This window comes from Lissotriton helveticus, chromosome 5_1 (genome assembly GCF_964261635.1).
Source record: "Lissotriton helveticus chromosome 5_1, aLisHel1.1, whole genome shotgun sequence".
NCBI classification, from domain to species: domain Eukaryota; kingdom Metazoa; phylum Chordata; class Amphibia; order Caudata; family Salamandridae; genus Lissotriton; species Lissotriton helveticus.
In genome coordinates this window covers 1,102,101,631-1,102,117,036 of record NC_136065.1, presented here as the reverse complement: position 1 = coordinate 1,102,117,036, position 15,406 = coordinate 1,102,101,631, and positions in this window count along the sequence as shown.

Sequence of the window (15,406 nt, the reverse complement as noted above, 5' to 3'; positions counted from 1 at the left end):
GTCCTGATCCTTCTGGATCTTTCCGCGGCCTTCGATACGGTCCCTCACCTTGTGGTGATGGACCGTTTGTCGGAGGTAAGGGTGGAAGGGATGGCCTGGCACCTCCTGAAATCGTTCTTGGCGGTCAGAATCCAAACAGTTGAGATGGGGCAGGACAAATCCAAGCTGTTTACCCTCCCATGCAGGGTGCCGCAGGGTTCCTCCCTGAGCCCCACGCTTTTTCATGTCGATGCCAGTCTGTTTGGGCTGAAATTAACATCTTAGGCAAATGAAACACAAATGTGCTGTCCATCCAACAAGGGACCAAAGACATGATGGCAGCAGGATGTCATGACTGTCATGTCATGACTGTCTGAAAGGTATCTCTGGCTGGATGGCCTCTAATTGCCTGATATTGAATGCAGGCAAGACCGAGGTCATTATAACTGGGATCAATCCCCACATCTGGTCTCCTGACATGTGGCCTGAGGTTATGGGAAATCTACCAGCTCTCGCAGATAAAGCCAAAGATTTGGGTGTGATCTTGGATCATAAACTCGATTTTGGGGATCAGTTCAGAGGAGTGGTATCTACCTGCTTCTATCTCCTTAGGACACTGAGAAAAAATCAATTTCTCCTTCCAGTAGATGGTTTCAGGACAGCAGTTTTGTCACGCCTTGATTACTGTAATAGTCTGTATCTGAAAATGGAAAAAAAAACATCTGGTCAGACTACAGTACAAAATGCAGCGGCGAGACTGCTAACTGGGATACCTAGATTTGCTTCTGCTCGAGATGGGCTCCGGCAACTGCACTGGCTACCAGTTACAAAACGATCACAATTCAAGGTACTGAGTGGCAATGGCCCGGAATTTCTGACTAGCTGCTTTGAATGGTATGTTCTGGGTGGAGCGCTGCGCTCCACCGATTAGACTAGTGGCCTCCCCTGAATAAAGAAGGCCAGTTGGGGAGGCAAAGGTTTTTCCTATTGTGCGGCGAAAGCCTGGAACAGCTTGCCAGTACATCTAAGGAATGCCTCTGATCTCCTTTCCTTCAGAAAGGGGCTGAAGACTTGGCCTAACTTCGAGGCTCTATGTGAAGTATTTATGCCACACACAAACAATAATAAAGTGAAAAAACAACACGCACAAAAGTCCCAAAATACATTTGAAAATCAAAGTAGATTTTAATTAGTAAAATGATACCAGAACAACAAAAATTCTGTAGAACTGGAGAGATGCACTTTAAATATTTTAGGTCAGTATAGACCCTAAAAGCAGGTCATCTGATCATGCTAGACCAGGGGAAAGTCACAAGTTTACGCTGACCATGAAGCAAGATATAGGGACCAGGTTAGTCCCACTGAAAAATCTTACTTCTCAAAGTTCGGCATGAAGAATCCAGAACTTCAGGATTTCTCCTTTCCTTGTAGAGGAGTGCACTTTGATGCCAACCAAGGGGCCAGGCTCTAGAGAGGCACCTCTTGAGGATCAGGGACTTACTCTAGCAGGGACAGCAGGGCTCAGGCAGGTCCAATTGCAGCACCACACATGTCCAGTTGCAGCAGGTCAGCTGGGCAGTTGCAGTGAGGCATCTGGAGCTTGTTGTGTCACTGTAACTCAGAACAGGTGGTCAGCCAGCTAAATCTTGGAGTCCCTTATATAGCCTAGCATGAAGGGGCAGGTCCAGTCTTCTTTCACAGAGAGCATGGCAGAACTCAAGCAGCAGGGCAGTTCTCTGGGAAACAAGGCAAGCATTAAGCAGCAGGGTAGTCCTCTGTGGAACAAGTCAGTCCTTCTCCTGTAATATCTACAGGTTCAGGAGTGTACTGAGGAAGTCCAATCTTCATGCCTCGTGCCTTCTTTGAAATGGAGGATTTTTCTAGGCTACCCTCACATCTGCTTATGGAAAGTTCTTCTCCTATCTAGGCTCAAATAGGTTTATGGTCACAAAAGACTAGTGTAAGGATGCTTTATGTGTGCTAAAGGCAAGCCCTTTGAAACGTAAATGGGGCCAGGAACAGCTTCACCCCTAGTCATCCTGTATTCTGCCCACATCTAGTCCACTATTTTTTACTGTCTGGGCATAGTTAGCATACTAAATGTGGGAGTCATTAACTTGCCAAGGAAGCTGGCAAATTCTAGAAGGTCTCAAAAGAATTTGGGCAGGAAAACACCAACTTTCTAAAAGTCCAATTTTCATAATCTGTATATGAAATCAGACTTAAACATTATAGATGATTTTAAATTACCATTCATTTGACCCCAAACATGATGTTTCTACCTGCTCCCAATTAAACATTAGTACTTATAAAATGTAATAAGTTAACCCAATGTCATCCAATGGAGGAGGTGGGCCTTACAGTAAGGAAAAAAAATTAGGAGTTTGTTTTAATTAAAATGCAACGGTCCTATGGGCTTTGGGGGCCTACCTTAAGAGTGACTTGTATGTATTAAAAAAGAAAGGCGTATGCCTGGCAAAAGGTTTATTTTGCCAGTTTGAATTGGCAGTTAAACATCTCACCAAGCTGGAAAGACAGACCTGAGACTTAATGAGTGCTGCAGGCCCACTAGTAGCATTTAATGTACAAGCCCTGTGAACATGTAGTGCATTATACTAGGGAATTATAAGTAAATGAATGGGCCAATCAGGTGTAAGCCAATTTAACCACGTTTTAGGGAGAGAGCACCAGCACTTTGGCGCTGGTTAGCAGTGGTAAAGTGCACAGATCCTAGTATCAAAAGAAAGAATTCAGAAAACGGGAGAGGTGAAGGTAAAAATGTTCGGTGCGACCCTGCATAGAAACTGAGTCTAACAGATCTATTTAAAAAAATCAGAAATCAATTAAATCAAAAGAATGGTATTCGCTCCGCAATTATTCTGCCAACAGCCCATAGATAAAGAAGATAATATTTGAATGTTAGATGAACCAGATCTAAACCAGACTATCAAGAAATGTATAGTACACCACATTGTTTGCGAAAACCTTAAATAATAATTGAAGGGCGATAAACATACTTCTAAGACAGACTACAAAGAAACGAGAAACCCTATTACAATTGTAAGAACATCATAAGAATCACAGAAATCATGCATACGCTGAAGGGAACTAAAACTAAAATCAATACCACAGCTTCCTGTGACTCACAGAATCGTGTTTATGTGGCCAAACTGAAAGAAATATCAAAATCTGACTGCTAGAGCACCAAAGCACTATTAGAACAAGGAATGAAAAGTCCTGGATAGCAGTGCATTTCAATGAGTGGAAACACAACATCAGTCAGTTGTGAGTCACCATTCTAGAAATCGTTGAATGAAGAAAAGGTATTGATGAGAAAGAACTTTTAAAAACAGAATTTTTGGGGAGAAAGAAACTGAATACGCTCAACGTTAAATATTACTTCTCACCAAAAAATAAAGATCAAATTGAAAACATTTCCCGAAATCATTTGTACTAGCAGTAAAAAAGAAAGTTTTCTAATGCTTTTTGGAAAATTGCTAAAATACTTTAATCTGATCGACACATCAATCATTTTGCGTGAAACAAACAAAGAACAACATTTATAATAATAAAGTACATTACTTGTGAAATATTAATATACTATTACTAATAGCACAGTATTTTCCAAACAGAAAAAAGTCGTAAATGTCAGAAAACTGGGAAAGTTACTGGACACACTGAGGCGGGCAGATCTGCTATGCCCTACTCTACCATGTGCCAACTCGGGGAAGGTTCTGGAAACTGTGAGGGGGCAGATTTACTATACCCAACTCCGCCCAGGGCTAACTCAGAGAACGCTCTGGACACTGGGGCAGGACAGATTTACTATTCCTAACTCCACCCTGTGCAAACTTGGGAAAGATACAAAAACACAACATAAAAGATTTACAAATTAGTTGTTCATGTGTTGTCATCTACGTCTAAAAAGTAGTATTTCCAATTTAGTAATTCTTTTTTCAAACCTGAAATTTAAAAAAAATAACAACCATCCCACGTTTGAACACAACCTGTGTGGGGATCTAAAAGTGGTTAAAAGTAACATTTCATACATGTAAACACCATTTAACATCAACCTACCTTATGGTTTAAACTGTGTCTGGAAAGTGCATGTAGCACTAGTTTTTGGCCAGAAAAAGCGATTTGTTTAAGTGCGCAAAAAGCATCATTTTGTGTTACCTTAGGCCTTACCTGCAATGCTATAGAGGAACTACAAAGTATGGATTGAGTCTGTCTGTATTCAAGGAGATTCTGATTTCAGGAGAACGTCCGTGCCTCTTGCCCACCAGTTTGTTTTTAAGGTCACATGCCCCTTTTATGAGTTTTTACTGTTTGATGCAACTGTGCTATGATTGGTTCCTATGGCTTCGATTGGAGTTAGGACTTAGGGATAGAGTTCTGACTGGCTGATAGGTCTGGGGTTCTGATTGGTTCCTAAAGCTTGGGGCTCTATTGGCTATGGAGCTTAGGGTTTAGCTTTTGATTGGTTGTTAGTGCTAGGGCTATGATTGGTTGAAAGGGCCAGGTCTACCATTAGACCTAGACCTTACAGCTAGGGCTCTGATTGGTTAGGGTTAGGACTCCCATTAGCTGAAGGTCACCTGACCTAGGGCTATTTACCCTTAGTGCTCAGGGCATCTCAGCCTAGTGTCTGACCTAATGGTGGAGATGACAAGGGCAGTTGCCTGTTTTGGCCTGTTTGGGCAAGGTCAGGTCTAGGTCAGGAATGCTGCCCTTTGCTGCATTCATCAGCCACCATCTTCACTCATCAAGACCCTCAAAAATATTAACACACTCATAGCAAATGCACTCTACTCATGTATTACAAACAAATGCTATTCACCCTTTAATGTCTCAACAAGTACTACAAAACCCAGAACCCACCCCTATACATCCTTCTACCCCAACTATCACATAATGTCACCTTCATTCTCACACAAAACACCACTGTGTCCTATACCACTAACACATCCACACTTCACCAACATTACACAAAATCACATTATACATAACTTCAATCCATCTAGACAAACACTCCCTGTTCTTTTTTTATTTTTATTTTTTTATTTGACAGACAAGACCAAAATATACAATACATATTCTTAAACAAACAGATAAAGAAATTAATTTTTAAATCATTTCAGGGACAGATCATTATTCAGCATGTACAACAATAAAAAAAAAGTTAATCCACATAAGTTTATATTTTTGTATACGCAAGATATACAGCTTAGACCCTTTATAAATTATACAAAATTAACCCATATCTTTTCAGTTTTAACTACAGCATTTAAGCTTCTGCCCTTTGCAAGAGCCTTTTCCATAGTATATATTTCATGTAACAAATTCCACCACTCGATCGTATGCGGGGGATTTTGCGATATCCAGGCTCTGGCTACGACCAGTCTAGCACAGGACAAAGCTATGTTTAGCCAACTCCTATTGTTAATACCCGGAGGGTGTAACGATAGTAATACCATAGGTGCAGTGATTGAAGTATTAATCATATGTTTTTGAAGTAAAGCTTTTTCTATTTCTTGCCAATATTTAGTAAGCATAGGGCATGAATAGATCATATGTATGAGATCTGCTGCCACCAGATCGCATTTAGGGCATTTTGTACGATCACTGCTTAAAATATTCTGTGACCATTTAGATGTTTTTAATGGCGTATGGTATATTTGGCTAACCGTCCTGTATAATTGTAGCTTCAAACTAGAGGAATGGACTAATTTATTAATATTAACAAAAGCATTTGAAATATTCTGTGATGTCACAATAATTCCTAAATCAACCGTCCATTTTAGCTACAGTCTTGGGCAGTCATCCGCTTTGTATTGTCCAAGACAATTATAACCCATGCTAATTAGAGACGTCTTGTTCGTACTGTATAAACAGCTCCAAATGTCTGAGCTGTTTATATTTTTCAACTTCATTTTCCGTATCAGATAGTCCTTGATTTGCATATATTTGTATGTCATTACTACGGGCAAGTTATACAAAATTTGTAAAGTTGAAAACTGTAAGAAGCCCTCTGGACCGTACAGATCCCCTAAAGTCTTGATTCCGTAATTAGCCCAGTCCCTCCCCGTCTTATCACTAAAAATATCAGGAAGCCCAGGATTGTCCCAAATTGGCAGTTCAGTATGAAAAAAAGAAGTATCACAATAATTCAAAATCAAATTGTAAATACATACAGCATCTCTTGCGGTCTTAAATTTTACCCGCTTAAAAAAGTTAGGATTTTGAACTCTTGCTAAAAATTGATTTGAATTTGTACCAAGCATAAACTGGTAGATAAATATTGTTTTTTATCTAGCAAACTCCTAAGCCGGCCTAGAAATTATGCAAAAAAGTAGGCTTTAAAGTCCGGGAAGTCCAAACCCCCTCTTTCTGGTGGTAATTTTAGTATAGCCATGGGCCTTCTAGCTTTTTTGTAGCTCCAGATAAAACTGCTACAAATTCCGTCTAGTTTTTTAAAGAATAAATTGTTAACTCGCAAAGGAATGGAACGAAAAAGGTATAAAAATTTAGGCAAAATATTCATTTTAATCAAATTAATTCGACACAGTAAATTGAGTGGAATTTTGTGCCATTTTTTTTAGCAATATAGTCACTTCTTTTAGTAAGGGGTCATAGTTTAATCTATTTATTTCATTAGTCTTTGAAGAGATTTTCACCCCCAAATACACGGCCGATTTGCAAATTCCTGGTACTCTATAGTTAGTTTGATAATTCGTAATGATTTGTGTTTTGTTAAGGTTTAATTTGTATCCTGAAATGGCTCAACATTTTTTTGCTTCTTCTTTAATTCCAATTAGTGCATCTGTCACATTTGTGGTATAAATCGCTAAATCATCCGCGTATGCAGTTATTTTAAGAATTTTATGTTCATGTTGTACCGGTATTATCTTAACTTGGGTTTGCAGGGCATTGATAAAGGGTTCCATAGAGAGAGCAAAAAGCAGGAGTGAAAGCGGACACCCCTGCCTGGTCCCCCTTAAAATTGCAAACGTTGGTGAAAGTGACCCGGCATAGCTAATTTTAGCATTGGGATCTCTGTATGAGGCCTGTATGCTTCTAAGAAACCGCTCTTTAATACCAAACTGCATCAAAACTGTCCACAGGTAATCCCACCCCACTCGATCAAACGCTTTTTCTGCGTCTAGAAGTATCATCCGAGTGGGGTGAGATTGGTCGCTGCCACATCAAAAGCCGTAATGGCCATGTTAACGTGAGTAGTAGTATCCCTTCCGACTACAAAACCATGTTGTTGGTCATTAACTAAATATGGCATAAGGGGTGCCAGTCGTATAGATAGCAACTTTGAGTAAGCCTTAGCATCAGTATTTATTCAAGATATTGGTCTGTACGACCCGCATTCTGTAGGTGTTTTTTTTTCAGAAAAAACATGATTTTACCAGTTTTCCAGGATTCCGGAGCCTTGCCGGTAATATTAATTGAATTAACTACTAAACAAAAGAGGGGTAAAATTTCTTCCGCACAGATTTTATAAAGTTCGACTGGAAGTGTGTCTTCTCCCGCCGCCTTGTTTGATGGAAGGGAAAACACTGCTAAGCGTAATTCTTCTAGAGTGTAATTCTCTTCCAGTTTATCAAGGTTTTCTGATCTAAGTATTGTTTTGCTGGGAGTTTATCGTTTATGTATGATTGTATCTGATCTTCAGTATTCCTGCTCTCTGGAGTATATAATTTTTCATAGTAGGAAGCAAATTGTTCCATAATTTGTATAGGCTGCGAATATAGAATGTCATTAAAGCCTTTTATAGATTTGATTAACGTTGATGCTCGGTCGTCAGCAACTTTGTAGGCCAAAAGCTTCCCTACTCTATCCCCACATTCGTATTGAAAAAGTTTATATTTTAGTATTTTACAGCTATTTTTTTCCCTAAGTGAGCTTTTGATAATGGAACGCAAAGTCAGAAGTTTATTTTCCAACTGGGCAATGTCTGGCCTACTCAGCACCTCAGCTTTAAGATTATCAGCTAGCTGTTTCTCAATATGTGAAATGTTGGCCGTCACTATCTTTGTCTCCTTCTTTCTTATTGCATTTTGTTTAAATATATATTGTTGTGCTATTCCTCTAATAGAGGCCTTACATGCATCCCATACTGATAGAACATTGGCAGTGTCAATATTATTTGTGATAAAATCCTTTATATGTTTCTTAAGAGATGTTACAAAAACCTCGTCCGATAATAAATATCTTGGGAATGTGAAAGGGCGTACTTCTTTTGGCCTTGGGGCTAAACCAAATGTAAAAATAATAGGATTATGGTCAGAAGAAATTTTTGGCATAATCTGCATGTATCCTGAATTCATGAGTACATCTGAGGCCCAAGCTAAGTCTATCCTAGAGCATAATTTATGAGGGGATGAATAGTAAGTATATCCTGGTATACCTGGATAGAGGCTGCGCCATATGTCTTTTACGTTATGAATCTTTGCTAGTTCCAGTATTGCTACTCTTGTTTTACGCATGCGTGGGCATATCCCTTTCTTCGTCACATCCTGATCGTAATTTAGTACACAATTAAAATCCTCCATCAGAATAAGTTCTCCCTCCCAAGATAGTAATTCTACATTCAACCAGTCATATATACGTGGCTCATCTCTATTTGGCCCATATATAGCACAGAAAACATAGATACATTTTCCTATCCGCATTTGCATAATTGCCCATCGCCCCCCATTATCTGCCGCAGTTTTAATAACTTCTCCCCGCAATTGTCTCTTCTTTAATATTGCGACTCCTCTTATTGGAGCATTTAGTGTTGTGCAGACCACTAGTTCGTACCCTAATTGATTAAAAAAAAATTGTCTTTAAAGCAAATATGTGTTTCTATTAACATAACCACCTGTGCATCATACATTTTCAATTCTTCTTAAACTAAATTTCTTTTAATCTTATTATTCAAGCCTGATACATTCCAAGCTAAACAACTACAATACGCCATTTCGAATGTAAATGAAATCATAAATCTCTGTCCCTTTCTTATCGTTCCTATAAACTTTACATCTTAGTTCCAATTTGTCCTCACTTTGGCTTATCATGTCTTTTTTTGTTTTTGCCCCCCCATTCCCCTCTCCCACTCCCTCCCCCTGTCCCCCCCTACTCTGGTCCCCTCCCCCCGTACCATAGGGAAATACCCCCCTTTTATACCTACTGCCGTTGGTTGGGCAGGCTCTTGAGGGTGCAGCTATCCGCGTGCCCCTCCCCTACTTTATTAAGTATGCCACTCTACACCCCCCTAAAACAAAATCTATTTGTTATTTTGTCAGACCTAGTAAAATAAGTTTCTAACAATATCATCTATCGTACGTCTTGTACCTTAAGCATTGGTAAGTTTTGCTAAGACCAACTCCGCCTCTTTAAACTGAGTAAGAAAATACGTGTCACCAGCTTTAATAACTTTTAAGCAAGCAGGTTCCTGAAGAAAAACCTGAGCCCCTGTTGCTTTAAAAGAATCAATTAACTGTCGTAAGTTCCATCGTCTCTCCATAGTAGTCTTGCAAAGGTCTGACCTAACAAAAAAAGTCACATCTTCTGTAACAATAGGGGAGTTCGGTTTCGCTTTTAGAGAAAACGCCTGCCTCAATAGATAGTTCCCCAAAAAATCAAGAACGGACGAGGAAATTTGTTTCCTTTATTTCTGTTGACTAGCGGTAGTCTGTGAACTCTTTGTAGCTGAGAGTCCCAATCCCAGTCCGCCAGATCCGGGAATGCCCGTTGGAAAAGTTTGACAATATATGCGCGAGGGTCTGAACCTTCCGATCCTTCTGGAATCCCAAAAAGTCTAAGATTCTGTCTTCTTTGTCTATTTTCCATATCCTCGATTTTATATTGTAGGGCCCGAATCTCTTCGTCATGACGAGTATTTTTTTGCTCACTTTTTACCGATTGTTCTTCAATTTGCACAACCCTCTGTTGTAACTCTTCTACTTCTTGGGTTATAGTACTCATTTTACTATTAACTTCAAGTAAGTAATTTTGTGTCTTTGTTTTGTCCTCTTTCAATTGCAAAAAATATTGCTGTGCTTCATGTCGTTGTTCGGTCAACGTATTTAGGATTAAGGCCAGAGAGGGGATCTCCTCCAATGGTGTATCAGGTAGAATAACCCCCTGAAAAGTTGTTTTCGGGGATAGGTTTGGAGAAATTTGGGCCTCCTTTTCAGAATAGTCAGTTCCCTCACCCATGTCAGTAAGATTGAGAGCCTTTCCAATAATCTTTTCTCTGCCATCAATGGCTTCATGAAAGCTCTCTTTCCCGATAGATTTGTCCAATATTGGTTGATTTAAGGGAATAGAAGGAGTTACATTATCTAGCTCTTCTTTTGATAGAATTGGCAGTCCCGTGGAGCTATTTCCTGATAATCGTGAAGTCATTGATTTTACTCCTCCTTTAGCTTGCATCCACTTACGCAATGGGCTCTCATCTATAATTGGTTTGCCTCTCGTGTTTGCATATGTTATTGCCGAGGAGAGAGTGGATGGGTTAGTATTTTTCTTGTTCTTTAATTTGTTTTTAGCCTTCCCTCTCCCTTTTTTTCGAGCCAATATTTTCCAAACATCCTGAGAGGGGTCCACCCCAGCGTTCTCTTCATCATCATTCAGTTCCTCATATTCATCATTAGACTCATCCTGTTTCTCATTATTTTCCAGTATAGAGTCCCCATGGGACCCAGTTGCTTCACGTCCTTGAATAGTGTTATGCGCCTCTTCCTCCCGAATACCCACATTGGTTTCCAGAGTCTCGTAATTCAGATTGCTAGGTATAATGTTTGATTCAGCACCACTTAAATCTGACTCCACATCCATTGTCTCTATTATCTCCCTATCCTCTACGTCAAGAACATGTAGCGGTGACTGTACTGCATCTTTATCAACCTTATCTGCCCTATCTGCCTCTGACAATTCTATAGCCTTTTCCATAGCCTTTTCAGCAATGTCAGCTTCTTCATTTCTCTCCATGTCTTTAGTCTTATCCTTATCCGTTAGCGCTATAGCATCGGTGTTTATAGAAGGAGCAGGAGCAGTGGCAATATTAGTCCCTTTCATTTTTGTGACATTGCTTTTTTCACCACCAGTAAACAAAAAAAAAGATGGCGGATTGAAGACGCCGCCCGGAGCAGCCTGAGTCCATAGCTCTCCCCGTTTCAACAAAAACGAATGAGAAACGGCACAACTGCCCTAATGCCAAATTGAGAAAGTAATGACCGCAACTTTATTTTCTTCAAAAGAATATAAAACTTTTTTATGCTGATATACCTTGGCCTTGTAAGAAGAACGGATGCGGCTTTTGCTCGCGGGAGGACACGCCGGCCGAGATCTGTGGGCGGAGGCGGGCTGGGCTCGCTGGGCTCGCTGGAGGCTGTTGTCTCGGCTCGGCTCTTCACGTCTGGGCTGTGGCTTTTCCCCCCGCTCCTGCTCCGACGCCTATGGTGATTTCTCCCTGGTAGCTGGTGGTCCGGCGAATAGCTCGGCATGTGCAATGGCTCCGAAAAACCCGCCATGGAGCACAAGGACTGCGAAGGGTGCATCGGCTGCAGAAGAGAACTGCAGTCAGGGAACCGCCGCGGCGGCTGCTGCTTCTGCAAACAATGCCGCTACCGAGAAAAGAATGATGGCCGAAAAACAAAAGACTCCAGCCAAGTCTCTCGGGAAAGAAGGAGCTGGATTGAGCTCACAGAACTTATTTGTGACTGGGAAACAAGATAAGGCTGCAATAATTGCTGGTAAGCAACAGATTATACAAACACTCCCTGTTCATACAAAATACTAACTCTACCTCTACTTGCCCCTAACAGACCCCTTTCTGTCACCACCAAACCTATACTCAGCCCTCCATCATATTATCAACACCTTCCTCTTCTTTTTATAAAAACACACAGACAATCGTTACACCCCACCACACATATTATCTCTTCCAACTACCAAATCTAACACAAACACTCTTGTCCATCCATTTCACACACCACATACACTCTTTTCCAAAACACAAGACCACTCTCTTTACCATTCAACTTCCGCTTACCAACACTACTTTACATGCATATACTTCACAGAAAACCACTACATCAATATTTCCTCCCAAAACTCCACAAAAACAATACATAACACCCACACCAGCACATCAAAATCTTACACATACACAATTTTAAAATACATTCAGTAACACATTAGAAACATACACCAATTCCCGCCCTCATGACTACACAAATAATACACATTTTAAACTATCTTTACTACCACATTCTCTCTCTATACCAACACCTACCACAAATACACAAACGTGACAACTCTCATTCATCTGCCTCTCATCCATTGTACAATTTAGAGCCTTAAAACATAGCCCACATGCTCCACAAACACCCCTAACCCATACACCTTCCAACCTAAACAGAAGCAAACAAACTAAGCAACATGCCACTCTTGACAACTTTGGCACTCCAATCTATTACACAACAAGACTGCTCTACAAAAGCAACACAGCTCACCAACTCACTCTCAACCACCATCTTTAACAGCTACACAAGCAGACCCAACAAAATGCCTTCTAAGCCTGTTGGATGAGGAATACGATATCGGAAAAGAAGACTATTGCTATCCTTGTAGAGTTAATACCAGCACTAATTACACACCTGCTACAAGTTCAAAAAGGTTTGCACACTCTTTTAGGAAGCAAAGCAAGCAATTATGTGAATTATTACCTCAGTGTTAATACACTTCTCCGCCCAATACTATATCCCTTGCATTCTATCCCTTAAACCTATTACTCTTAATTTATAGCATGTATATATATATATTTTTTAATCAAATAATACTTTTATATAAATATATTTTTTTTTAAATCAATACCCAAGTATTTAAATTAATACCTGTTAGACCAGACCTCCTTGGAGTGGTTCCCCCCTAACTTTTTGCCTTCAGACCTCCTGTTTGGCTGACTGCGTTTTTGCTGGCCTTAGGACTATGGGCCAGATGTACGACTCACCAATTTGTGACCCGAAAATTGTGCCGCATTTGTGACTTGCAATTTGCGACTCGCAAATTGGGATGTATAACAGTGTTTCAGACACTGTTAGCGATTCCTAATGGGGTCGCAAATTGCATGCCTCAAGAATATTAATGAGGCTGTTGCAATTTGGGACCCCATTAGGAATGGCTAGCACTCCCATGGATGATGGCCTGCTGGGGTCAGCAGACCATCATGTCTGGGACTGCTTTTAAATAAAGCAGTCTTTTTTTTTTAGATGCAGCTCGTTTTCCTTAAAGGAAAACAGGATGCATTTAAAAAAGAAAAATTTAACTTTTCAGTTTTATTTTTTAAAGGACAGGCAGTGGCCCCTGTAAACACTGTCTGCTCTTAAATATATTTTCTCATCAACTCACAAAAGGGAAAGGGACCTCCCTTCCATTTGCGGCCGCAAAAAATGGTTGTACATCTGACCCTATGTGTTTTAAAGAGACAAGGGAACACTAAGGTACTTAAGGGACCTTGGGTGTAAGTGTTTCAAAGCAACAGGGGTCCCTCACTGTAAGATAACATAAAACACATGCCATAGAAGTATAATGAAATCTAATTCAAGCTGCCAAATGGAATTTCAAATGCATTTATTAAAACTTATCACGCATAAATGAAGTGGGGAGCAACAACAGAAGGAAAGAACTTCAAGGCTCAGACATTTTTTATTTGACTATAGTAAAGGCAAGAAAATCATGTCACGTATCACCTAAAGTGTCAATGCTCACATATCTTATTTACATAACAATTGAAGAAGTCATGGTACTGTTTGTCGATTATGTTTCGATCCTTTCATAAAATGTGGGGACAATCATTAGGACATAAGAGATTATGCCTGAGATGAAAATGTCTGGGTGAAATTACCCAATTGGGTAGTTCAATTTCACTATAGGGTGGGAGCCTATCTATCCTGAAAAAGGGACACTGTGGTTATTCCATTAAGGCACTTGACATAGACTTCATATTATCTCTATGAAATATATTTTATGTTATCTTACAGTAAGTGGCCCTTGTTCCTTTGGAAGGTCATCCGCCTCTGAGCACTTTACCACTACTAACCTACATTGAAGTGCAAGTGCTGTCTGCTTAAAACACGATGGAATTGGTTTATACCTAACTGGCATACTTAATTTACTTATAGGTCCCTATTAAAGTTGTACAATATGTACCCAGGGCATGTAAATTAAATGCTACTAGTGGACCTGCAACTAAATATCTGTATTTTGTGGGTAATCCAATATGCCCACAGGACATGGGTAAATATATTGATCAATTTGCAGAAAAAGTGATGTGGGACTCATAGAGATCTAGAGGACTCATCTAAAGGTAAGAGGGCTCTGTAGTACACTTAATCACATTCAGTACAAATGTAAATCTCTAGGAACATTACAGTAGGCAATAATTAATAATAATGTGGTGGGCAAAGTAAGAATTTCCATAATACATCTATTGTATTCATACATATACAAACATGAAGTGTAAATATGTATAAGTAGTTCATACAACACAGAGCTCATGTGGTGATTAAATAAACAACATACAAAACACAAGGTCACTGTACAATCCCTAATGGTTGTTTCCAAGTTCAAGTAAATATGCGGAAGCTGCCATACAATTAGCAAGCCCTTCATGTTAATTGTAGATGTCAATCAATTGGGAGAGGGGGGTTGTTGATGTTTTGACCCCAATTTATTGAGAACAGTGTCATCCACCTACCACACCTATATGTGTATGGAACAGAGAATGGAACAACCTACATTTCCGGCACTAACCACAATAAAGTTTAAAGAAATTAAACAAACTGGGTGGTAGCCACCACCACAACCGTTACTCACCACCTTGGTGTAGATACTGCCAACAACCTGTCCGTCAATCATTCTAGGATAGACTCAAAGAGGTCAAGTGCCTTGCCTTAGTGGTACATAACCAAATGTCCCAACTTCATGTATTCCCTACTGTGAATATAAATCGAGCCAATGGTAACTACACCTGTGTATGTCCTCAGAGAAGTGGAACACAAAGATTCTTGAACGAGCATTGCGCTGCAGTGACTACTACCCTGCAGCCAAGCTGAAGCTCAGAGCCAAGCAAAACACTTATTATGAGGCCAGAGCCCAGACTAAAAGGGAGTTCTTCATTGCTCGTATTAACTCTGCTAAAAATAATGCTAAAACAATTACCTCAATAGTGCAGAGCTTCACATCACCTTTAGTCCAGGCGAGGGCATCTCCATCTTCAGTCGCCTGGTGCGAGACTCTCTCTACATTTCGTCTAGACAAAAACTGCACGATTCAGGCGTCTTCTTTACCAGGCGCTAACAAAACTGAGGCTCTGTCCCCGACTCTTCTGGCGGGTTCTATTCACTGCTTGGATGCCTTTAGTCCA